The sequence below is a fragment of the Nuphar pumila genome, chromosome 5, assembly GCF_984573655.1.
Source record: "Nuphar pumila chromosome 5, dmNupPumi1.hap1.1, whole genome shotgun sequence".
In the NCBI taxonomy this organism is placed as follows: Eukaryota; Viridiplantae; Streptophyta; class Magnoliopsida; order Nymphaeales; family Nymphaeaceae; genus Nuphar; species Nuphar pumila.
The window spans coordinates 87,251,579-87,277,919 of record NC_143253.1 but is presented as its reverse complement, the minus strand read 5'-3'; positions in this window follow the sequence as shown (position 1 = coordinate 87,277,919).

Sequence of the window (26,341 nt, the reverse complement as noted above, 5' to 3'; positions counted from 1 at the left end):
GGAATCCCAGCCGTAGCGGGCAGAATGATATGCCCCGGACCATTGTGCGGAAGTAAGATCAAACTCTGCCATAACTCCTGATAACAATCGGGCTTCGACGTACTGCTGCCTCTGGGAGAACTGCCGGACACATCTCTCTGGTTGGTAGTAAGTGCAGAAGAATGGTCCCAGTAACTTAAACCTCTTGCCATAAGCATAGGTGTATCTGGGAGGAGATAGTTGCCGATCAAAATAGTCCCAGACTACGTCATCTTCTTGAATGTTGTTGATTATAGACCGGTACTGTGCCACTGGAAGAAGTTCTTGACCATTATATCTGAAAGAGCTTGCTCGGCCCGGAACATGCTGGAAGAAGCAGGACTGAAGTGCGTAGATGCATCCTTCAACTAAAATGGATTCTCCAAGTGAAAATCGAGTCAGGCCACGATATAGGAAAGCGAGCGCTGCCATGGCTATGGAGAGGCGATTGGTTTGTCGACTTCCCCATCTTCTCATAAGCTGGATTATTCTGATGTCCATGTAGTTTTGTCCATCTGGGAAGAGGGATAATCCTACAGTGCATAAAACCATTGCATTCTGAATCCTTTCTTTAGCTGTCCTGGATAGCGAACTGACTTCAACAAAGGTCCCGTACTAACGATACAATTCGAGCAGATCAACATATTCATTCCCCTCCAACTGGATCAAGGGTCAGGATCGGCGGCCTGTCATACGAGCTAAGGAGTCTCGGGGGTCCAAACCCTTGACATTGATCAGGAATCGATGTTCTAATGGATCGCTTGGCTGACCGGCTGGTTCTGGTAATCCCATGATCTCTGAAAATTCATCCATTAGAAGGTACATGTTCGAGGATTCCATCGTTCTGCCATTGCGTGGATCAGGTTGCCGTTGATGGTCTGCTTTCCAACTGCCGACGCCAGTTCTAATCCGCATTCGCTCAAATGGTCCGGGAACATTCGGGAAAAGCTTTTGAGCCAGGAATAGTACCACCGGGGAATGAAAGTTCCGGTGCTAAGGGCTCGATGTTCAGGACGACCTTGTTGCACCTCGAAAGAGATGTGACCTTCAGGAAAGATAAGATCGACTTGACTGGATGCCATTGAACTGAAAATAGAAGAAGACTTAAAATGAGACTTAGAAAATTATGAAATTTTGAAAAAAATTTGCAGGCAGGACAAAAAAATGTAGCTGGAAAATTCGAGATCCAGTGGAAAGGTAGAATGTAAAATTACCTGGAGTTTTTGAAAGAAATGGGATATTTGAGAAAATCATCCAGGGTTTGAGAAAAATATCTCGTGCAAAATAAGGATATTTGAAAAAACCCTAATAAGTTGGAAAACATTGGGAAATATAAAGAATTGAGGAAATCACACATATAATCACATCCTGCACAAACATTTATGCACATTCAGCATTCCCTAAAAGGCTGACTCTAAATGCATCCATTTGAAAACAGTTGTAGGACCCTAATCCTAACTCTAGGTTTAGATCATCTTTGTCCAATCCAGTTATGCCGATATACCCGAACCGAAATCCGAGGTACGTGGCATATAATTTAAACTCCGGTTCTAAGGTAAGGTTTTCCAACATCCTTGAGCGCCTACCGATATACTTCGGACTGTGGCCCGCGGTACGTGGTAGGGGGGTGTTAACCCAAATAATTGGCCCAGTTGTGAGGCTCTGTCCCAAACTAGGGTTCTGGAATAGAGCCCAGCAACGTGAAGACCGGGTAATGATAGGTAATGGAGATTTTGAAAAATGATCACATGCAAGAAATAGATGGCTCTAAATCCTAGAGAGATAGACTTTTGAAAATCTTTGAAGAAGCATACATTGTTTGCATTCAGATCCTAAATTGAGGAGAATTGTATTTAGACCTAAATCTATGTGAGCATGAAAATATCTCCTCAATATAGTCCTACCAAACCATGCCTAGTCTATATGCAGTCAATGTCTGCTAGGTCAGAATCTAGGCTCCTAGGCTCACATGATATAAAAAGTAAAGAGCTGACATGTTGTGAACATAATTTCGATAATTGAACTAAGTCAAGCACAATTTTGACCAGACAAGGACAGGTCCCATCTCGGTCGCCAAACCTGTTATCGTCGCAAAATTTTTCCCGTCTTCCATTCCTTGCGGAACAGAGAGGGAAAACGCTTTCGCGATTCAAACTTGACTGGATTTTGGAAATTGTTTTGAAATACTCGCCTCCGTTTTAAAAATTGCGGAAAAATCCATGGGATGGGGCTCGACCTGTCGGTACGAGGTTCGACCATTCCTGCCGCCTTTAACAGGGGTAATCGAACCAAGGACCAAAATTGTGCTTGACTTAGTGAAATTACCGAAATCGTGTTCTATCCTAAATGCATAGAGAATTCAGGCATGTGCTGTGAGAATTTTGGAAAATGTAAATTGGAAAATATGATGTATGCTTAGAAAATATTTGAAGTTGAAAAGTATTTCTCAGGAAAAAGATGGAAATCAATCTCTCAGGAAACTCAGGCGAAGAAGGTTTGAGAATCTCAAGAAAGTTTATAAAGACTTAGAAAATCTTGAAGAAGAGAAAATCTTGAGAAAATCTTGAGAAAGTTTATAAGGACTTGGAAAATCATAAAAAAATGAGAATCTCGAGAAAATCTTGAGAAAGTTTATCAGATTTGAAAAATCATGAAGAAATGGGAATCTCAGGAAAATTTTGAGAAAGTTTAGAAAGACTTGGAAAACCATGAGGAAATAAGAATCTCAGAAAAACTGTAGGAATTCTTGAGAAAATATGAACTTTTGAAAAGGAAAGCATTTGTTGGGAAAACTTGGAGTTTAGGAATTTTCTTAAGAAAATGATAGAAAATTTTGTAGGAAAAATTCATTGGAGAAGGAAATTCAAAACTTAGGAAATTGAATTCCTGAGAATTTTGTCTATTGAAATGTTGGAAAATCAATTTTTTTTTATTTTTGAGAAAGATGAAAATTCCTTTTGAAAATGGATCTTAAGAAAATAACTTTTTAAAGAAAATCATAGAAAACTTTGATTTGGAAAATCCAACTCCGAATATCATCATAGTTTCTTGAGAAAATCGATTCCATGAAGTGAAAATCTTTTGAGAAAATCATGAGAAAATGAATGATGCAAATGATTTGAATGAATGAATGCACTTTGAAAAGATTTCTGAAAAATTGGTTGGAAAAATGTGGATTAAGCCAAAGTAAATCCTTCATATATTCTGACTGTGGCCATGAATATATTCAGGGTTTATTTGAGTTAATTCACAATATGTTGAAAACATTGGAAATATGAGGTGCATTTTCAAGATAGCCTAAGAGTGTAGGCTCAATGTGACTGGTAGAGAGATGATGGATCTGGGTCTCGTCCATATTCCGACTAGGGCCGTAAATATGGACTCCACCGAGTTCATCAACTCTCTAAGAGTTGGTGCACGTGCCATTCGTGTTCATCCACGGTGAATTTGAAAAATTGAGATATATGCATCATAGAATCAGGATATTACTGAAATCAAACTATATGAGATGCGGCCTAATCTAAGCAATAAAAGTAAATCTTATTCCAAGGTTTACATTGGATTGTTACATTGCATAACATAAAGTAAAAGAAAATTGAAATGGAGCCAAGGAATCTGCATCTTCTAGATTTTCCTGCAAAATGAGAGTTAGTACAAAATAACCAAGGAAATGGACATATATACTATATACAACAAAGATATATATGTAGATATAGAAATATTTGAATTTATGCTAAATGATATATGGTAATGAAGATATATTTGCAAAAAAAAGTAAAAGAAAAGGAAAAATATATGTGATATCCAATGCACATGAAGGTATATATATATATATATATAAGTATATATATATATATGTATATATATATACATATATACATATATATATACATATGGGTAGATATACATACATATCAATTCAATATATATATACTTATAATAAGAGAATATACATATAAATGAAAATTCCATATAATGGGTAAAATCAGAAAATACAGGTATAGACAGTTTCTGTAGGTGATTTCACACAACCATACTTCTCAAATTATAATGCAATTTCCAGTAAAAATGGGTATGGAGCTTCCCTATATATCCATAATGAAGCACGCCAAAGATGGTTGGGAGATCACGATTGGATATAGAGATATCCGTTCATGAATATGGCCAAATATCAAGACTGCACGGAGCAGAAAATGAATATGTGCAGGAAATGGGTTGTGGCAGCATCATGGACTATTTCAAGGATATCATGAAAAGGATATGAAAAGCTTGGTGAAAAGGTGAGAATGTCGTGGAAAATGATGAAACAATATGTATAATTGATGCTGCAAATAGGGTGATATTATAACAATATAGCAAACAAGAATTTAGCACTAAGCTAAGCAAAATTTCATAAAACCAAAGGTGATATTCCAGCCATAGCTTCATAAAACAGAAATTGTAGCATCAAATGATGAAGTTCCAGCCATAACTTCATAAAACAAGAATTTTACCATCAAGCTAAACAAAATTTCATAAATCAAATGATGAAATTCCAACATAACTTCATAAAACAGGAATTTGAATATCAATCTCATAAATCAAATGATGAAGTTTCAGCCATAGTTTCATAAAACAGAAATGGTAGCATCTAATGATGAAGTTCCAGCCATAACTTCATAAAACAAGAATTTTAACATCAAGCTAAACAAAATTTCATAAATCAAATGATGAAGTTTTTACAAGAGTAAAAGAAAAGAAAAATGCATGTAATAGCAAATACTCATGAAGGGATATATATATATATATATATATATATATATATATATATATATATATATAAGTATATATATACATGTATATATACATATATGTATCCATATATACATATACACGTATACATATAGGTAGATATACAATAGATATACATATATATAGATACATATATACATATAATGAGAAGACATATGTTTAATGGAAATTCCACATAATGGGTAAAACTAGAAAATATATGTATATACAATTTCTGTAAGGGATTTTACACAGCCATATTTCCCAAATTACGACATATTTCGCAACAAAATTGGGTATGGAGCTTCCCTATACATCAATAACAAAACCTATAAAAGATGGTCAAGAGATCATGGATGGATATTAAAATATCCATCCATGAAAGTGGCCGAATATCAAGACTGCACTCCTGCAGAAGAAGAGATGAGTAAATACAAAAGTGCTACTGTAAGTGGTGTCTGTGAAGGGTGATAGGTTTGTGTAAAAAGGTGAAAGGATTTACCAATGATATCGTCAATAATACAAAAACTAAAGTATATTGATGGGAGTAATAGATGGATCAATACACTGGTCCTTAGCAGTTGGTGATTGAGAACTGAGAGAAATTGTAAAATCTGGTAACCCAGTCTAACCTGTTACTGTTGCATGCTGATCTTGGGCTACTAAGCAATCTCAACAAGCTTGCCCATAGAACGTGGCATAGTCCAACTAAATTTAATTCAAGCTTGAGAGTGGTTTTTTAGGTCCTGTGTCTCCAATGTGCAGCCCATTTAAAGATGGAGGGGCTCAATGGGGCCAGGCTTGAGCCTGGAAAAGTGAAAATCACTACAAAGTGTGCTTAAACCCAAAACAAAGGGTCTGTGAATGGCTCAGAAGCAAATCTAGCCTAATACCATCTGGGAGGACCCAGACAGGGCTGACCTCAACCTGATTCTGAACCACAACCAGGACCAGCTTTTCTTCAAGCATATGAAGAAGAGGCAAAGTACTGCATGATTAAGAGGTTCTCTACTGTGGGTAACAATAATCACATGTTTGCAAAAACTGAACACACATAGTTGAAAGCTACCAACACACTTGCAAACAAAATCAGCATGAAATATCCATTCACAGCATAACTATGATAAAATAACCATCACAATCAGAAAAACTCAATATACAACCACATGGACCACATCTTTGGCACATTTCATGGCATCCTACCATATTTGATTATCTGGAAGTTGTACCAAACTATTCTAAGATGCAGTACTCACAAATGGTTTGGGGAGCCGTTAATGGTGAATCTGGAAAAGATCCCCTGCAAAGAGGGTAACGACTTGTTCCCCATCAACAACAGATGCTTGATTTGATGATTCACATATGAATCATAGTAACACACAGCAGATTGTTGGAATATAGGTAGACGTATATTCTGTTGATGTAGCCTATATGCAAATCGAGATTGCCATTGGCAAATCGATATTGCAAAAGGGGCGTCCATGAAGTATATACCAGGAAAACAGAATTTAAACAGGAGGAGGTGAGGAATCTTACTGTGGCTGGAGCTCTGCAGCAAGGTAGGGAGCCTGCTGGATTTTTTGCTGGTGGGCTGAAGCAAATGAAGACGTTGGCTGGGCTTCTTGCTGGCTGGGCTGAAATGGTGGATGATGGGCAGCTTGATGCTGGTTTGAAAAGGATGGCAGGAAGCGTTGGGGATGGAAGAGAGCTCCACGCTTAAAAGGAAACACCCCTTTATAGCTTGTGGTGATGGACTCCCTGCAGTTGGGCTGAAGGCTGAAGGAATATATGGACGGCAACTGGCTGGGGCTGAAGAAGATGCAAACTTCCCCTTTTTCCTTGGACAAGGGCGCTGGTGATGAAGGCCCTGCAAAACCCAAAATGCCTCCAATTCCTCTCGGCTCCTCCTCCCTTACCAAAACCCCCAAAAAGCAATTTTTCTCCTCCCTTTTTCCTTCAAGAGTGCCTCCCTTTTAAAACTTTCCTTTCCTCCAAAAGAAACGCAGGTCCGTTATCAATTTTTTTGAAAATTTTTCAAATTGGACTTCAATGCTACCGTTTTAAAAAGGGCGCATTTTTTTTTTCGAATGTTTCATTTCATTTACCTAAGTTCTAGGTAAAAATGAAATTTATTATGTTATTTTTTTGTTTTGGAAGTTTGGCTGTGCCATTTAAGGCTGCCTCCTTCTAAAAAAAAAACTTTATTTAACAAATAAAAAGAGATAAAATAAAAAAATGAGAAGCTTTTATGGAAATGCCACCTCAACCCACTTTTAAAATCCTTTTGAAAATAAAGTTTTTTTTCTTTTTTAAAGTCTTTTATTTTCAATTGGGGTGCCACATGTGTGTGGGCCCACTATTTTAGGACATAACATAAAATAAAAAAAAAATAAGAAAATAAAAAGAAGAGGAATTTACAAAATTCGTGCCATCTCCGGTGGGTCCCGCTTGAAAGTAAGAAACTTACCTAGGAATTTGGGTATGATGCTAGTTCAAAGGTGGGTCCTGCTCCATTTATTTGAAAATACGAGATAAAACATTATTTGTTTTTCAAAAATTTGGAAAAATTGGTTTTTCAAGGCAAAATATGGATAAAAGTAAAAAATTTTGTAAAGAGATTTAAAATCTTTTGCAAAAAGTTTTGAGATAAACTCTTTAAAATAAATATCCAGATTGTTTTTCTTGAGAAAAATTTTGTAATTCAAAGTCCTGGGGGTAAAATGGGAAAATTTGGTAATTTTGAATACCCAGGGTTTTAAAAATCAATTTGAAAAGTTTTAAAAATCAAATCTGGATTGACAATTTTGAAAATCAAGAGTTCTGGATCTCAAAATGACATGTTGTGCAGTGAAATGATGCAATGCTATGCAAAGACATGTTCTATGAAATGTCACTCTGAGCTCGGACTTGGAAATTTTAGCTTTTTGTCCAGAAAAAGGATTTTGAAATTTTGTAATTTTAAGATGTCTCTGAATCTAAATATAGAAATTTTGAGGCTCAAGAGTGAAATTTAGGACTTTCTGCAAGGTTCAATCTTGGAAAATGACCATTTTGCCCTTTATTGCTTCCGGAGAACTGAAATATGCCGATTGAGGGCAATGTCAAGAAAGTGAGTGAAAATTTGGGGTGTTTACAAGCCTCGACCCACTTGGACACATAATCAACCGCCACCAGAATGTATAAATTTCCCAATGAAGGCAGAAATGGTCCCATGAAATCAATGCCCCACACATCAAAAATCTCGACTATCAAAATCGGAAGCAAGGGCATCATGTCCCTCTTGGACATGTTCCCAATCTGCTGACATCAAATGCAACGCTTACAGAACTCATGAGCATCCCTGTGGAGTGTAGGCCAATAAAATCCTGACTGCAAAACCTTTGCAGCCGTCTTCCTACTACTAAAATGCCCTCCACAGGCTAATGAGTGGGAAAAATTCAGAATGGACTGGTACTCTTCCTCCGGAACACATCTCTTAATGATCTGATCTGCACAGTATTTAAACAACTCTGGTTCATCCCAATAATAGTGCCTCACCTGAGATAGGAATCTCTCACGCTCATTCTTGTTCCAATGCTCAGGTATCTGCCTCGAAACCAAATAGTTCACAATATCTGCAAACCAGGGTAACTGCGATGTCCTCACTGTCATGATCTGCTCGTCGGGGAAAGAATCACTGATCGGCCTCTGATCCTGCGTGGTCTCTACGATCAGTCTAGAAAGATGGTCTGCTAATACATTTTCGCTTCCCTTCTTATCTTGAATCTCGAGATCAAACTCCTGTAGTAGTAGAACCCAACAAATCAATCTCGGTTTGGTGTCTTTCTTATTCAACAGATATTTCAATGCCGCATGGTCAGAATAGACAACCACCTTTGAACCGAGTAAATAGGACCTAAACTTGTCCAATGCAAAAACTACCGCAAGTAGCTCCTTCTCTGTCGTAGTATAATTCATTTGAGCATCAGACAAAGTTCTACTTGCATAGTAGATCACATAGGGCTTCCTATCCATGTGTTGTCCTAAAATAGCCCCCATAGCATAATCAGATGCATCACACATAATCTCAAATGGAAGAGTCCAATCTGGAGGTCTCAAAATGAGTGCAATAATCAAGGCCTTTTTGAGAATCTCAAAGGCCTTCATACAATCCTCGCTAAAAACAAAGGGATGGTCTTTCTCCATTAAAGTACATAGTGGTCGCGAGATCTTACTGAAATCTTTTATGAACCGCCTATAAAAGCCCGCATGCCCTAAAAATGACCGAATCTGCCTCACAGAGGTGGGTGGAGTCAAATAGGAAATGGATTCCACCTTCGCTCTGTCAACCTCAATGCCACGCTTGGACACAATGTGTCCAAGCACAATCCCTTCCTGGACCATAAAATGGCTCTTTTCCCAACTCAGGACAAGATTTGTCTCCGCACACCTACTCAGTACTCGAGTAAGTTTTTGGAGACAATCTTCAAAATGAGAGCCATAAACTGAAAAGTCGTCCATGAAAACTTCCATCACATCATCAATCATGTCCGAGAAGATAGCAAGCATGCACCTCTGAAAAGTGGTTGGGGCATTACAGAGCCCAAACAGCATATGTCTAAACGCGAAGGTGCTATAAGGACATGTAAACGTAGTCTTCTCCTGGTCGTCAGGATGGACAACTACCTGATTGTATCCTGAATATCCATCTAGAAAACAATAGTAGCTCTGTCCTACGAGTCTTTTTAAGATCTGATCAATGAATGGCAATGGGAAATGATCTTTCTTAGTTGCCACATTCAGCTTCCTGTGATGGTTCTCATCGGAATTCTCTCACCCTTCTCGTTCTTGACCATAGTGAGTCCTGACTTCTTCGGCACAACCTGAATCAGACTGACCCACTGGCTATCAGAAATAGGGTAAATGATTCTGGCATCCAACCACTTCACCACCTCGTTCTTCACCACTTCCTTCATGTTAGGATTCAGCCTTCTCTGCATATCCCTAACTGGCTTGACTTACTTATCACAATGAATTCTATGCATGGAGAATGAAGGATCAATCCCTTTCAAATAAGCAACTTCCCAGCCAATCGCTGCCTTGTGCTCTCGAAGAAGAGTCAACAATCTCTGCTTCTGCTCCTCAGTGAGCAGGGATGAGATGATCACAGGCAGAGTCTTATCATCTCCGAGGTATGCATACTTGAGAGAATCCGGTAAGGGTTTCAACTCAAGTTTTGGAGGTGACTCTATCTAAGATTTGGCGGGAGTCTCCGCAAGTGGTGGGAGAGGCTCAATGATAGCTCCCCAAGGTGGTCTCTCTGACGACACTCTAGACACATCTACGCTATCTATACAACTATTCTTCTTTATATGTTACAAATCTAAAGAATCCTCAGTAATATACAAATCGGGTTGTTCTTCCAATAACTCTTGTGCAATGTCTACACGAAAGCAGTCCATGTCTCCTGCTGGACCCATCGCGACATTGAAAATATTCAGCTTGACTTTCCTATTGCCGAATGAGAGATCCATGGCTCCGGTCCTACAGTTGATGCACGCATTGGCAGTCGCCAAGAATGGTCTGCCTAAAATGATCGGAGTCTGGTGCTGGCTGTCTACTCTTTCCATATCAAGAATAATGAAATCGACTGGGAAATAAAAGTCATCCACCTTAACTAGCACGTCCTCCAAGAGACCTCTCGGTACCTTGACAGAACAATCTTCCAGTTGAAGTGTAATAGGAGTCGATCTCATCTCTCCTAGCCCGAAAGAATCAAAGAAATACCCGGGCAGAATGTTCATGCTTGCTCCAAGATCAAGCAAAACATGTTCTATCCGGATGTTCTCTATGGTACAAGCAATGATCGGGGCTCCAGGGTCCTTGAGCTTTGGTGGTGTCTGATGCTTGAATGTTTGTTAGTCCCTTAACAAACCCTAATTATGCTATGCAACAGAGACAAGAAATGCTAAACATGAATGCATAATAACTAACTCACTTTCGTAGGAATCCCGGCAACCTCGCCAAAATTTGGTTGCTCTTTTGGAAATGGTATTTTTAAAATAATTATTTTCAATAAAACTTTGGAAAATCATAAACCAAAAGTTTAAAAACCGACTTTCCACAAAGTGGTAAGTACGGGTCGAATCCTCAGAGAATAGGAATTAATCAAGATATTTCTGTAAAATTTAATTTATTAATTACAAATATCAATCTACAATTACACAACTAATTAAATTACAATAAAAAAAACTTGAAATAGCAATCCAGTCTTCAGTTGCACGCCAGGGGTATTTTGGTCTTTTCACTACTTAGACGATATTTGCACTTGGACAAAGAACCCTGGAAAAATGAAGATGCTTTCCAACCTAAAATGAAGGAAAATACAAAGTTAGTATTTTATTCTAAGAATGAAACTATAAATGAAACTAAGTCTAATTTTACGAAATTAATAAAACAAGTTCTAATTATCAGACAATAATTAAATAAAATACTAAACTAATTCTAAAATTAGCTAAACTAATTCTAAAATTAGCTAAACTAATTCTAAAATTAGCTAAACTAATTCTAATAATGCTATATGATGCTGATGCAGCTTCTACAATGCAGAAAATACTGAAAACAGTCCTAAAATGCTGAATCTAAGGAAATTACGAAAATGCCCCTAACTAGTGTAAAATAGATTTCTGATAGGTTATCGAAAAACCACTGTTTGACAAAACAAACGAGGTTCGATTTTCCCTAAATTTGTTCTGTTTTGTAACTGACAGATTAAATAATTTGACAGTTTTTACAGAATGAAAAAACAATATCTGGAACTCCAGATATAAGCGTTTCAAAACTGGGAAAAATCAAGATATCGAAAGTCCCGAAATTTAAAAACCAGAAAAAGCGGTTTTCATAAAACGCTTAAAAATCAGACCAAACCAACTCGGATCGAGCTGAAATTTGGTCTGTAGTCAGCTAACACGTCAATAAAGTGAATAGAATTTTTTTTTTTAAAAACTCAGAATTTTTGCACATGAAATGCCGACAGTGCGATGGGGCAAAAATCAGGTTTTTCTTTGAGTGCACTATTCACTTTATAAATCTATTTAAACACTACAAAATGCAAATTAAACCTAATGCAATCTAAATGACACTGAAATACAGTGTATATGCTTCTATTGAATGCACTATTACTACATGAATTAAAGAATAATCGTAAATTGCAAACTATGACTAACACTACTAAATTAATGATGCAAATGCAACTAAGCTACTCAATGAAATGCACTTCTAATTAACTATGTTAAATACTAAATAACTACGACTAAAATAATCACAATGCACAACTCACACACACGAAACAAGTACAATTTACACACACACACTTCTACACTATAACTAAATCAAATAACTAAACTAATTAGTCTAAAATCAAAAATAAATTACACTTAAATGAAATTAATCCACTAAAGAACAAAGGCTGCGGGTTTAGGATGGGGTTAGGGTTAGGTTTACTCGGTTGACTCAACTAGGCTCGGTCTTGACTTGACTAGGTTTGGGTTGGCTTGGGTGAGCTCGGTTTGGCTAGGTTTTGACTTAGCTAAGGTCGGGTTGAGTTGACTCAACTAAGTTTGGTTTTGAGTCGGTTAGGTTAGGCTAGGTTAGTTAGACTCAGTTGACCTAAGCTTAGGTTAGGTTTGACTTGGACTAAGGTTGACTCGACCTAGGTTTGACTTAGCTAACTAGTTTTGGTTAGGTTAGGTTAGGTTTGACTCAACTAATTAGGTCAACTAAGTTAACTAAATTAACCCTATTTAAGACCTATCTAATTAGTAACCTACTAATTAACCTAAAATTAATTCAAAACTCAACGAATTTAATAGAGAAGGTTGGAAAAATAAGGTAATAAATGTGAATGCTTGAATTTTTGGAATAATTAGATTATCAAAAATTGCCCCAATTAAATAGGGAGTTACACTCCTTAATTGTCTTTAAAGCTCTCTTTGGAAAAACGAAAAGTCCAACCTAGAAACCCATGATTTTTGCTTTCCAAGATTGAATTAAATTGCCTTTATTTCTTTCTGGAAATCGTGGAACCTAGATTGGAAATTTAATTGAATTTCAAAAACACTTTCCAAAGCTAAATAGTAACTCCTTTTTTTTAATGCACACTCAAAATTTAATGCTCCTTTGAATGATCCACACGATTTTTGAAGAGTCTACTATTTTCAAAAACTTTTCAAATTCAATGACCTTAATTACCTTCCTTCTCAAAAATTGCCAACCCTAATTGAGCTACTTTCTAAGCTAAGACAATTAAAACTACCTAGGGAATAAAAAGACTTAAATGGAAATATGATTTTCTAGGATTAAATGCTACACAGAATTCCAAAACTAACTTAAATGGCTCCTAAAAACGGCTAAGACAATAAAACCTAATACATTGAACCTAGACACCTTCCTAACCTACCTAATTGCAATTAATACTTACCAAAGATAGCCTAGAGCTCGAATGGAGCTCTAATGGCTGCCGCCCCACCTTGGGGAAGAAGAAGACCAACAAAAAACAAAAATACAAACTAAAAAAAAAAGATTAAACTAAGTAACAAATACTTTGATAAAGCTAAATTAATATATAATCAAAAACTTCTAATTACACAAATGCAAACATGAACAACACTATGCTGGAATTCATAAAATACCGAAACACTCTAAATTACCTAAACATTATTCTAATGAACAAAACATAAAAAAATTTGCAAACGATTAAATCACTTTCTAAATCTATCTAACTTCAAGAACAAAATACATCACGAACACAAGAACTCAACTGAACTAAGTATTAAAAATGCAGCCAAACGAAGACATCCATTAAAAACATAAAGAAAATAAAACTCGATTTTTGTAATTTTTTCTATCAATCAAAAGAAACTACCTAAAAATTGAAAACACAAAGAAAACAAGGATTAAGACAACCGTAAAATGATGAATTTGACTCACCCAACTCTAAGAGACTGTTAACTAACACACAAACAGAAAATCTCACGAATGGCATAAAAGAACCACCTACACTTGCATGATTTTAATCATTCATTCACGATTTTATCAAAAATCCTTCATGCGACACAGAATAAATTCATTTTCCTAAAACGAAAAATAAAAGGTACTGAAATAAACAAAACTCACACACAACACACAGCAACACTACAGAAAAAAAACAAAACAAGAATATTTTTGTAAAACCCAAGAATCGGCTAGAAATAGTCTAGCCGATTTTTGTATTTTTCTTTTCAATTTAAATAAAAACCACAACACACAACCAAACGACTAAGATGAATCAAAATGAACACTTTTTTTTATTGGATTTTCAGTAGAACAGAACCAAGAACACACCTATGACAGATTTGAAGAATTGGCTAGATGAAGATCTGGTCGATTTTAACGATTTGGGTGAAAAATCTAAAAAAACAAGATTCAAATGAAACAATCAAGCAAATAAACCTAAGCTAACGTGCTGGTCTGTGCACGGGATCTATTCTAAAGTTGAATCAAAAAGAAAAATAAGAAACACACAGAAAATAAAATCCAACACACAATTTCGGTTTTAGCTAGAAGAGAAGGAAGAAAAAGACCTACCTCTCGGGTGATCCGACGATCGTGGGGATGAAGAAGAGCGGACCGTGGCTTGATCTTGACGTCCCAAACGGTTCGGGAATGCTGGAACTTCACCAAAAACAACACTTTTGCAGCTGCAATATGTTGGAGATCCATCGAAGATGGAATATGCACTGATTCTCGATCGGAGGGCGTAGAAAACCGGATGAAGGTAGGGTCGGTTCACCTTGATGATGTGTTTCGCACTATCAAGCAAGGTTAGTAGTCTCCACCTCTGCTACACCTGCAAAAACACAGAAAAAGGGTGAAACAAACAGCAAGGAAAAAGGAAGAAACGTATAGAAATCACAAGAGAGATCGAAATATGCTTGGAACCCAAGCATAAACCGGTCTTCAATGGCCAAAACGTGGGAGAATGGAGAGGAAGAAGGTGCTGGAGCTAGAGGCACTGCAGGGGGCGTTCAATCCAAGCCAAAGACCTCTAGGGCTGAGAAAAAAAAATATATTTATACTTTGGGGATTTTACAAAAACACTGTTATAAAAATTTTTATTCCTATGCGCCACTTTCTGGGGGGGTTTCTGCAAAACTTTTTGAAATGGATATGGATATGCGTGTGGGTTGGATTTTGGGCTTTCTAAAGGTTGATCCAAGGTCCAAACAGCCTAATTGGGTCGGATATGGGTCCAGTCCAACTCGAAATCCATGCCCGAACACTGAAATAGCCATAACTCTCTCATTTTAACTCTGATTTTTCTGAAATTCGAATCATAACCCCTTACTATCAAAAATACATCTAAACATGGGTTTAAAACCTTAAACTTGTTACAAAATGCATGAAAAACTTGTTAACATGATGTGCATTTCATGCATCATCAGGAGGCTCAGGTTTGTACCCTTAACCTGATTGGGAGGTAAATGAAATACCTCATCAAAGGAGGCTCAGGTTTGTACCCTTAACCTGATTGGGCGGAAAATGAAAAACCTCATCAAATGAGGCTCAGGTTTGTACCCTTAACCTGATTGGGCGGAAAATGAAATACCTCATCAAAAGAGGCTAAGGTTTGTACCCTTAACCTGATTGAGCAGAAATGAAATACCTCATCAAATGAGGCTCAGGTTTGTACCCTTAACCTGATTAGGCGGAAATGAAATACCTCATCAAATGATGCTCAGGTTTGTACCCTTAACCTGATTGGGCGGAAAATGAAATACCTCATCAAAGAAGGCTTAGGTTTATACCCTTAACCTGATTGGGCGGAAATGAAATACCTCATCAAAAGAGGCTCAGGTTTGTACCCTTAACCTGATTGGGTGGAAAATGAAATATATCATCAAAGGAGGCTCAGGTTTGTACCCTTAACCTAATTGAGCAGAAAATGAAATACCTCATCAAATGAGGCTCAGGTTTGTACCCTTAACCTGATTGGGCGGAAAATGAAATACCTCATCAAATGAGGCTCAGGTTTGTACCCTTAACCTGATTGGGCAGAAAATGAAATGAAATCCTCGAAAGAAGAGACCGTGATGGAACCTTCGGATTTTGCACAATAAATCCAATAGGGGTTTTGCAAAAGGATGAAATTGGGGTCTCTAAAGCTTGAAAAGGGGTTTGATTTTGGGTGCCTCATTGCTGAGACTAAATAACTTTTTGAAATTGGTGGCCTTTTGCGAGAAAATAATTGGTGGCTTAACCTCAAGTCGAAATCAGACTGTCTACGGTGGGACAGTGGGGACACAGGGAAGTGTGCGAATCTGAGAGCCCATGCGCTCAAATTATACCAATAGAAGGGTAGGAATCTTGAAAACTCCTGTTATCAAGTCCTAAAAGGGATAACAACTGATGTCAGGATGCGCCAAAGATGAACCTCAAGCTCTCACTTCAGGTTAGGATGATTAGAAAATATTGTCAAAATGTTGAAAATTATTGTTGATTCAAAGTAATTGAAAATGATACACATTGTTTTGAAGATATTCCCACTTTTCTACCTGAAGTATTACCTCCGACTGGGCTTAACTCCGTAGAATCAAGATTCGAATTCAAATTGCTTGCAATTGGATTTCTTCCAAGGAAGCTATCAATTTCCTTGATATGAACAGAAAAGCGAGTATTCTTGATATTGTAAAAGCAATTGGTGAAGGAATATTGATAATAGAATTTCACAAAATTAAAGAAGACTCTTGGTAGATTCGACAGTCTGATATCCTGGGATTCTTTTCTCATGATGATCTTTTTGCCCACTTTTTCTTTTTCTGTTTATTGGCAGAATTAGAGTTCTTTTGGGTTTTGGGGGATTACATCATCCTTCATTTTGGAGATGTCCTGACTTTTCTCTCTTTTTTTTTTTTGGAGGGTACGTCACAAACTCCTTCATCTCAGAGATGTTTAGATCCTTCTTTTCACACAGGGATTATGTTGACGGTTATTGGCTCATGGGTTGGAAATCTCTTGATGATAGCAGAAATTAAATATCTTTTAGAGTTTGTCGAGAGGCTCATCGCAGTCGCCTTCATCTTGACGATGCTCTGAACTTTCCCTGGAAGGATCCGCCACAAACTCCGTCATCTTGGAGATGATTCAAATCTTCTTTGGCTCCGGGGGTCTACTCGCCTAATTCGCCTTCATCTTGACGACAGTTAAAGGATCCCTTTTGCAGATATTTAATTGCAGCTTAGGTGATTGAGTGATGTCTTCTTTTAAATCGTTGTAATTTTAAAAAGATTTTTAAATGTAAAACATGTGAAAACCAGACATCAAATAATAAAAACCGGTTCTCACTAGTGGATGAGACCGGGTCGAACTCAGGGAACGGGAATATATCGTATTCAAGTACACAAATCTAAACTAATCTTTATTGCCGAATTATTTGAAATGTAAAATGTTCAAGAAAATTAAAAACAACTAACTATTACAACAAATGAATACCCTTCGCAGAGGGCGTAAAGTGCAATATTTACAAACCCAATTAAATTCCTAATTCTAAATTGAAAAGTAAAAAGAAGCTTTATTCTTCGTACTTCGTGTCACGTAATCGCTTCCGCTCCAGTCTTGTGCAATCCTGCACAAATCAAATGAACACAAGCAGTACCAGAGAAAGAAGAAATAGAATGTACTAAACAAAATATACTAACTAAATGCTAAGAATACGAAAGAAATCATTAAAGAAATCTAAATGACAATTTTAAATGCAAATGATATATTTTTTTCTTTTATTAAATCTTCCTAACTAATTACAAAGTAATTAACAATGCTGATGATCTTTCTTAACTAAACTATTTTTAATAGCAAAATGATTAGCAACTAAGTAATCTAACAGTGAGTTAATCAATTAACGAAGTAATCTAATATCAACACACTAAGTAATCTAAGTACTAAGTAATATCTATAAAAAAAAATCAGCAAAGTATTATCCTCCGATAATTCGATATCTCAAACCGGATCCAGATGTCCAATTAAGTGGTCCAGTACCACATCACTCTTGCCGGAATAACAGATAACAAAGAGATAATTTTGATAGACTGAATTTGTTTAAAATATTTGATCAACTGAGCAATTCATTTATCAATCCAGAAATTACATTGTCAATCTGATAAAAAAATATGGATTCATGATATCATGCAAAAGAATCAAATCATGGCTCATTCAATACCGGAGGTCAGTCAATTAACACAACCTTTGCCGAAAATCAATAAATCCAATGCATAATGCCGATAGAACAGAGATGAAGTTCAGGTGGATTTAGGCTGCCGAATAATGATGATAGAACAGAGATGAAGTTCAGGTGGATTTAGGCTGCCGGATAATGAGGTTTCAAGAGATATTAATAAAACTAGGAACTTAAAAAAAAAATCGATCAAAACATCAATCAGATCTTGTTCAACAGTGAAACGGGTTTTCTCTGTAAAGAAGAATTTTTCGGCGAGTAAATATCAGAATCAGTAAATGATTCCAGCTTCTGTGAAATGAATTCTGGTCAGTAATTATCAATATCAAAAAATGTTTACAGCATATCCAGATGATCTAGATGATCCAGATCATTGCTGAAAAACGATATATATCTTTCACCGGAAATCAGAAATCACAAAACTTGTCGGAGCTCCGTAAACAGCCGATCAAAACTCAGATACCCGATGATTTGATTTCAATTGATCGAACTTCCAATGATCTTTAGTTAGATCAGACATCAACACAATTCTAGCAAACTGGAATCGATCTAGTCATTCAGTGGATCAAAATTAGGCATTCGATTGCTCAATCGCTCAGATTTTCATATTCAGTGGCCGGAAAAAAAAAACAAATAGTCGATAATCACCGGACGACTCATACAGACCACGCTTCAATCGTCAGGAGTCAAATGATATCCGATCGGATGATCGATTCAGAAGTATTCGATTCAATTCATTCAGATCAAAGCCTTACAGGATTCTGATAAATTGAAATCGATCCAAGCCTCCAATCGATTCTAATAATCAGTATCGATCTGCTTTGGAAAAAAATAATTCCCGACACTCAAATTTCATTACGATGATCAACAGAATAGAGTGCTTGATCCAGATATCTGATTTTTTTTCTTCTCTGATGTTAAAATCACGACAATGGAAGTTGATCAAACATCTGATCGATTGAAAAAAAAAACATTTGATGTTTTAACATCTTTTATTTTTATTGATACAGAAAAAAAATAATACGATCCACTAGAAATGCATATGAACTACAATTAAAATCTATTCTAAAGATTTCTGAAACAAAAACAGTAAAACAACTCAAATTTCTTTTAACATGAGTTATGAATGCTTAACAGAAAATAAAATGAAAATTCAGAAATATGAAGAAGAAGAAGAAGAAGAGGCACTTACTGAACTGGAAGGATTAGAAGAGAAGTGGAATCCTCCTATATGCCATTACCGTAGCTGGATGCCTCCACCGGATTGAGGAAGAAGAGAGATCAAGGGAGAAGGAGAAGGAGGAAAGAAACAAGGTGAAGGGGAAGGGTTAGGAAAGAGAGCAAAGGCATAAGATAGAAGACAAGCCTCTCTTCCCCCTACGTATGGTATTTATAATTTTGAAAGTTTTTCCATAAGTCCATCTTATTTCAAAGAATTCCATTTCAAAACCTCTCTTCAAAAAGTATTTGCAAAACAACTCAAAGTGACTATGTTCTAGAAATTATAAAACTAAGTTTATTTGAAATCTAATTTTTTTATGATTTTCAAAAACTAAACAACTACAATTATGAAAAAAACTAAAATAAGCATTAAAATGTAAAATAAAACTATTTTTTATGTATTTTCTATTTTTAAATCATTTTAGCACATTTACTCGAAACTAATATAAAATTGGGTTTTTAAATCATTTTCTCATGAAATCATGCATATTTTTATATGAAATATCCCTAAAATATATGCATGATCAAATACCCCCATGCTTATGTTTTGCTAGTCCTCGAGCAAATTAGAAAAATGCAGGAAATCAAACTATCACCTAACTCACTTTCGTAGGAATCACGGTTGCATTTAGCTCATGCAACAAGCCCTTTCAACCCCTTGGTTACCCCAGTGGACGAGTAAGGTCTCGTGAGGGTTTGCAGTGATGCTACCCACAAACATCTCTGTCATGTATGCATAATATTACACATCCTCACAAGTAGTAGATAATCAAAGACTTTATTTTTACAAATATTTCCTGTTATTTCAAAATCAAAACATAATTAGAGTCTTTTATATACCACCACAGAAAAAGAATTTCTTTCACTTTTCTAAATATCATAATTATTTATGTTTTATTCTTAGAAAATCCAACAAAAACATATTATTATTTACATATCCTCACTCATATGTTTTCTGCACAGGTTTTCTCAATCACACTTCTAAGCATTGAACTTGTCTTTCTTTTTAAGTTTTTTTCTCTCTTTTTTTTTCACGCTTTTTCTTTTTGCGCACTTATTTTTCTCTTATAGCTTGCGTGTGGTCTGCTTTTATGCCTTGTGCAATGTCAATATCTTCTATACTTTTTCAATACATACCAAAAGATATCAACTAAGACATAAAAGTGACTTCCTTCATTCACCTTTATAATGTGAGAGTCAAACATTTCAACTTGTATCTGTTCTTAGTTACTTAGGATCACGAAGTTTTCCACTCTCCTTTTCGAAAATGGAATTAAAAGTTTCAACTTACATCTAAGTTCCATCTACTAAGCATTGTGAAATTATCCAAACAACCTAACGCATGCTTTTTTTCTTTTGAGCTCATTTTTTTTTACGCTTTTGTTCATTTGCTTAGTTTTTCAAAAATAAAACTATGCATATTCATATTTATGATTCAAAATAAATTCTAACATGTATCTATCATCATTTCTTCCAAATCCGCATAAACAACCATAATTTTTAGATCTATGTCAGAAAAAAAATTTCGTGGGGCTTAAAAATCCTCTAAAAACATCAGATTTGAAATAACATTCATATAAGTTCAAACTATTTCTTTAAAAATCTACTTTTCATGAGAGATGTGTAAACATGTGCAAGAACGTAAACAGAAATATCAAGGTGTGCAAACTACACCCTCCCCCATGCTTAAATGACACTGTCCCAGTGACACTCCCCCATGCTTATATGAAACTAAGTGAATGCACATGAGAGGAAATAAATGAGGGAAAAGAGTAGAATGACCTGATATGAATTAAAAATGGACGTTCTATGAATGTAATGAATGCAAAGTATACATGACAAAACATGAAACTCATAGAAAAAGTTAAAAAACGAAAAATAAAACCAAATAAAATCTACAAATCCTAACAACAAATGTAATATTGTACAGAATATGGGTTGCCTCCCATAAAGCGCTAAGTTTCACGTCCCCAGCCAGACGCCTGGAAAAATCCTTCATCATCCATGAGATCAATGGACATGAAGTCAGATTCAATCGAGCTCTCTATGAAAAATAGTGTCATCTATGACACTGCGCACTATGTTCCCATCCTGTCTACCTCTAAATGGCTCGAAGTGCCCAATCCAACTCAACTCACCTATGTGATTTTCAAGTAATTCTAGGTGATCCTCTTCTAGTGATTCCTTATCCACTTCATGAGGTGGATCACTCAATAACCAAGCATACTCTGCTTCTACGAGGTCTTGAATGAAATCAACCTTGAAAGAAGCCTCCTTAACAGCAGGCCCCATAGCAGCACGAAAAATGTTTAGCCGCATCTTCCTATTTCCGAATGACACATCTATCGCACCAGTGCGGCAATTGATGCACGCATTGGCGGTAGCTAGGAAGGGGCGACCGAGAATAATAGGAGTCTGCTGTGGGCTATCAACTCCCTCCATATCTAATATCACGAAGTCGACAGGGAAATAACAATCCTCCACCTTGACTAAAACATCTTCAAGTATCCCTCTTGGGACCTTGATAGATCTATTTGCAAGCTGAAGAGTCATAGGTGTAGGTTTCATCTCTTTCAATCCAAATTGGTCATAAAAGAAACCCGGCAAGATGTTAACACTTGCCCCAAGGTCGAGCAATGCACGACCAACAGTGATGTTTCCTATGACACATAAGATGATAGGAGTCCTTGGGTCCTTGAGCTTAGGTGGGGTTTTATGTTGCAATACTGCGCTCACCTGCCCGGTTAAATAAATATTTTTCTGCACATGGGACACCGACTTCCTTTTCTACGTACAAAGTTCTTTGAGGAACTTTGCATATGCAGGGACCTGTTGAATAGCATCTAGTAAGGGGAGGTTTATCTGAACGTGCTTGAATATCTCAAGCATCTCTTGCATGTTCACTCCGGACTTACCTAGTGCTCTCGGCCTCTCTAACGCCTCAGGAAAGGGGGCTTTGGGAATGTAGGATGGTGAAGGCTCAGATGAAAGAGCCTTCTCGCTTTCCTGAGGTAAAACATTAGGGACAGACTGCTTCTCGCTTATCTTCTCTCTTTGTTCTGCAGTCTCCCTCGCTTGGTACTGCTTCCCACTCCTAAGAGTTACTAATCATCCTCACTTTTGAGCATAAATGTGCCCCCACATGCGGCATCCACCATTTTCCGGTTCTTTTCAATAAGACCGTCATAGAAATATTGCACCAGTTGCCAGCGAGGCACCTGGTGGTGGGGACACTTGGGGAGAAGATCTTTCAATCTCTCCTAAGACTCATGAAATTGTTCTCCCTCAATTTGGGAAAAACTGGTTATCGCTTTACGAAACTGGTTCGTTTTACCAATTGGGAAATATTTCTTTAAAAATTCTCTTTGCATATGTTCCCAAGTGGTAATTCGAACAGTATCTAATGATTTTAACCAACTCTTCGCTTTGTCCTTCAGAGAGAAGGGGAACAGAGTCAACCTCATCGCGTCATCTCCAAAGTTGTTGATTCGCACTGTCGAGCAAATCTCTAGAAATTCATCGAGATGACGATATGAGTCTTCATTGCTAAGGCCATAAAATGAAGGTAGCATCTGGATCACACTGGCCTTTATCTCAAAATGGTTTGCTCCTACATCAGGTCTTGTGATGCAGGAGGCGGGAGTGTAAGTGTTGGGCATGAAATACTCCCTCAGAGGATGAGTAATCAGCTGATTCTCAGCTATGGTTGCAGATCTCTGGGCTCTCCTAAAAAGGGACTCGGGGTCCTCAATCGGCTCTACCAGCTCGGGGTCAAGTGAGCGTCGCCCTTCCATACACCTCGTAGTAGACCGGTGTAGCTCATGTCCTAACTTAGGGTTTTCTACCTAACTAACGCACTAAGCGGCCAAACCACGCAAACCACAAAGCGAGTAAACTAAAAACAACAAAAACTAAACAAACACCACGCAGTTACACATAACAGAGATTATGCAAAGAAATATGAAATCTATGTGTACGGTACCAATCGTACACAGTCACCTCAAAGGGAATCCTAATAGGTGGGCTGTGTAGAAAAGTAAGCTCGTCTCTAAGATATGCACATACGTGGTTCTAAACCTAAATGCAACACAAACACTAGGCAATAAAGTGAATAGTAATATTACGCCGTTCCCGGCAACGGCGCCAAAAATTTGATGTCTTCTTTTAAATCGTTGTAATTTTGAAAAGATTTTTAAATGTAAAACATGTGAAAACCAGACATCAAATAATAAAAACCGATTCTCACTAGTGGATGAGACCGGGTCGAACTCAGGGAACGAGAATATATCATATTCAAGTACACAAATCTAAACTAATCTTTATTGCCGAATTATTTGAAATGTAAAATGTTCAAGAAAATTAAAAACAACTAACTATTACAACAAATGAATACCCTTCGCAGAGGGCGTAAAGTGCAATATTTACAAACCCAATTAAATTCCTAATTCTAAACTGAAAAGTAAAAAGAAGCTTTATTCTTCGTACTTCGTGTCACGTAATCGCTTCCGCTCCAGTCTTGTGCAATCCTGCACAAATCAAATGAACACAAGCAGTACCAGAGAAAGAAGAAATAGAATGTACTAAACAAAATATACTAACTAAATGCTAAGAATACGAAAGAAATCATTAAAGAAATCTAAATGACAATTTTAAATGCAAATGATATATTTTTTTCTTTTATTAAATCTTCCTAACTAATTACAAAGTAATTAACAATGTTGATGATCTTTCTTAACTAAACTATTTTTAATAGCAAAATGATTAGCAACTAAGTAATCTAACAGTGAGTTAATCAATTAACGAAGTAATCTAATATCAACACACTAAGTAATCTAAGTACTAAGTAATATCTATAAAACAAAATCAGCAAAGTTTTATCCTCCGATAATTCGATATCTCAAACTAGATCCAGATGTCCAATTAACTGGTCCAGTACCACATCACTCTTGCCGGAATAACAGATAACAAAGAGATATATTTGATAGACTGAATTTGTTTAAAATATTTGATCAACTTAGCAATTCATTTATCAATCCAGAAATTACATTGTCAATCTGATAAAAAAATATGGATTCATGATATCATGCAATAGAATCAAATCATGGCTCATTCAATACCGGAGGTCAGTCAATTAACACAGCCTTTGCCGAAAATCAATAAATCCAATGCATAATGCCGATAGAACAGAGATGAAGTTCAGGTGGATTTAGGCTGCCGGATAATGACGATAGAACAGAGATGAAGTTCAGGTGGATTTAGGCTACCGGATAATGAGATTTCCAAAGATATTAATCAAACTAGGAACTTTAAAAAAAAAAATCGATCAAAAGATCAATCAGATCTTGTTCCACCGTGAAACAGGTTTTCTCTGTAAAGAAGAATTTTCTGGCGAGTAAATATCAGAATCAGTAAATGATTCCAGCTTCTTTGAAATGAATTCCGGTCAGTAATTATCAATATCAAAAAATGTTTACAGCATATCCAGATGATCTAGATGATCCAGATCATTGCTGAAAAATGGTATATATCTCTCACCGGAAATCAGAAATCACAAAACTTGTCGGAGCTCCGTAAACAGCCGATCAAAACTCAGATACCCGATGATTTGATTTCAATTGATCGAACTTCCAATGATCTTTAGTTAGATGAGGCATCAACCTAATTCTAGCAAACTGGAATCGATCTAGTCATTCAGTGGATCAAAATTAGGCATTCGATCGCTCAATCGCTCAGAGTTTCATATTCAGTCGCCGGAAAAAAAAAACAAATAGTTGATAATCACCGGACGACTCATACAGACCACGCTTCAATCGTCAGGAGTCAAATGATATCCGATCGGATGATCGATTCAGAAGTATTTGATTCAATTCATTCAGATCAAAGCCTTACAGGATTCTGATAAATTGAAATCAATCCATGCCTCCAATCGATTCCAAATATCTGTATCAATCTGCTTTGGAAAAAAATAATTCCCGACACTCAAATTTCATTACGATGATCAACAGAATAGAGTGCTTGATCCAGATATCTGATTTTTTTTCTTCTCTGATGTTAAAATCACGACAATGGAAGTTGATCAGACATCCGATCGATTGAAAAAAAACATTTGATGTTTTAACATCTTTTATTTTTATTGATACAGAAAAAAAATAATACGATCCACTAGAAATGCATATGAACTACAATTAAAATCTATTCTAAAGATTTCTGAAACAAAAACAGTAAATCAACTCAAATTTCTTTTAACATGAGTTATGAATGCTTAACAAAAAATAAAATGAAAATTCAGAAATAAGAAGAAGAAGAAGAAGAAGAGGCACTTACCGAAAGAGAAGTGGAATCCTCCTATATGCCATTATCGTAGCTGGATGCCTCCACCGGATTGAGGAAGAAGAGAGATCAAGGGAGAAGGAGAAGAAGGAGGAAAGAAACAAGGTGAAGGGGAAGGGTTAGGAAAGAGAGTAAAGGCATAAGAGAGAAGACAAGCCTCTCTTCCCCCTACGTATGGTATTTATAATTTTGAAAGTTTTTCCATAAGTCCATCTTATTTCAAAGAATTCCATTTCAAAACCTCTCTTCAAAAAGTATTTGCAAAACAACTCAAAGTGACTATGTTCTAGAAATTATAAAACTAAGTCTATTTGAAATCTATTTTTTTTTTATTTTCAAAAACTAAACAACTACAATTATGACAAAAACTAAAATAAGCATTAAAATGTAAAATAAAACTATTTTTCATGCATTTTCTATTTTTAAATCATTTTAGCACATTTACTTGAAACTAACATAAAATTGGGTTTTTAAATCATTTTCTCATGAAATCATGCATATTTTTATATGAAATATCCCTAAAATATATGCATGATCATTGAGCAGATATGAAGATTGTATGGATTTTTCTGTGTCACCTAGGATATTTTGACTGCCTTATTTTCCAAGAATGATCTTTAAAAATGTTCCATTGACTGCAATCAATATCGATCACTTATGGCTTTGCGACAACATTGAATTTCCTTTGCTGGCCATATTGAGGATTTATTCTTCATCCTTTTGGTTGGCCAATTGAAAGATCTTGAATTTTGAATC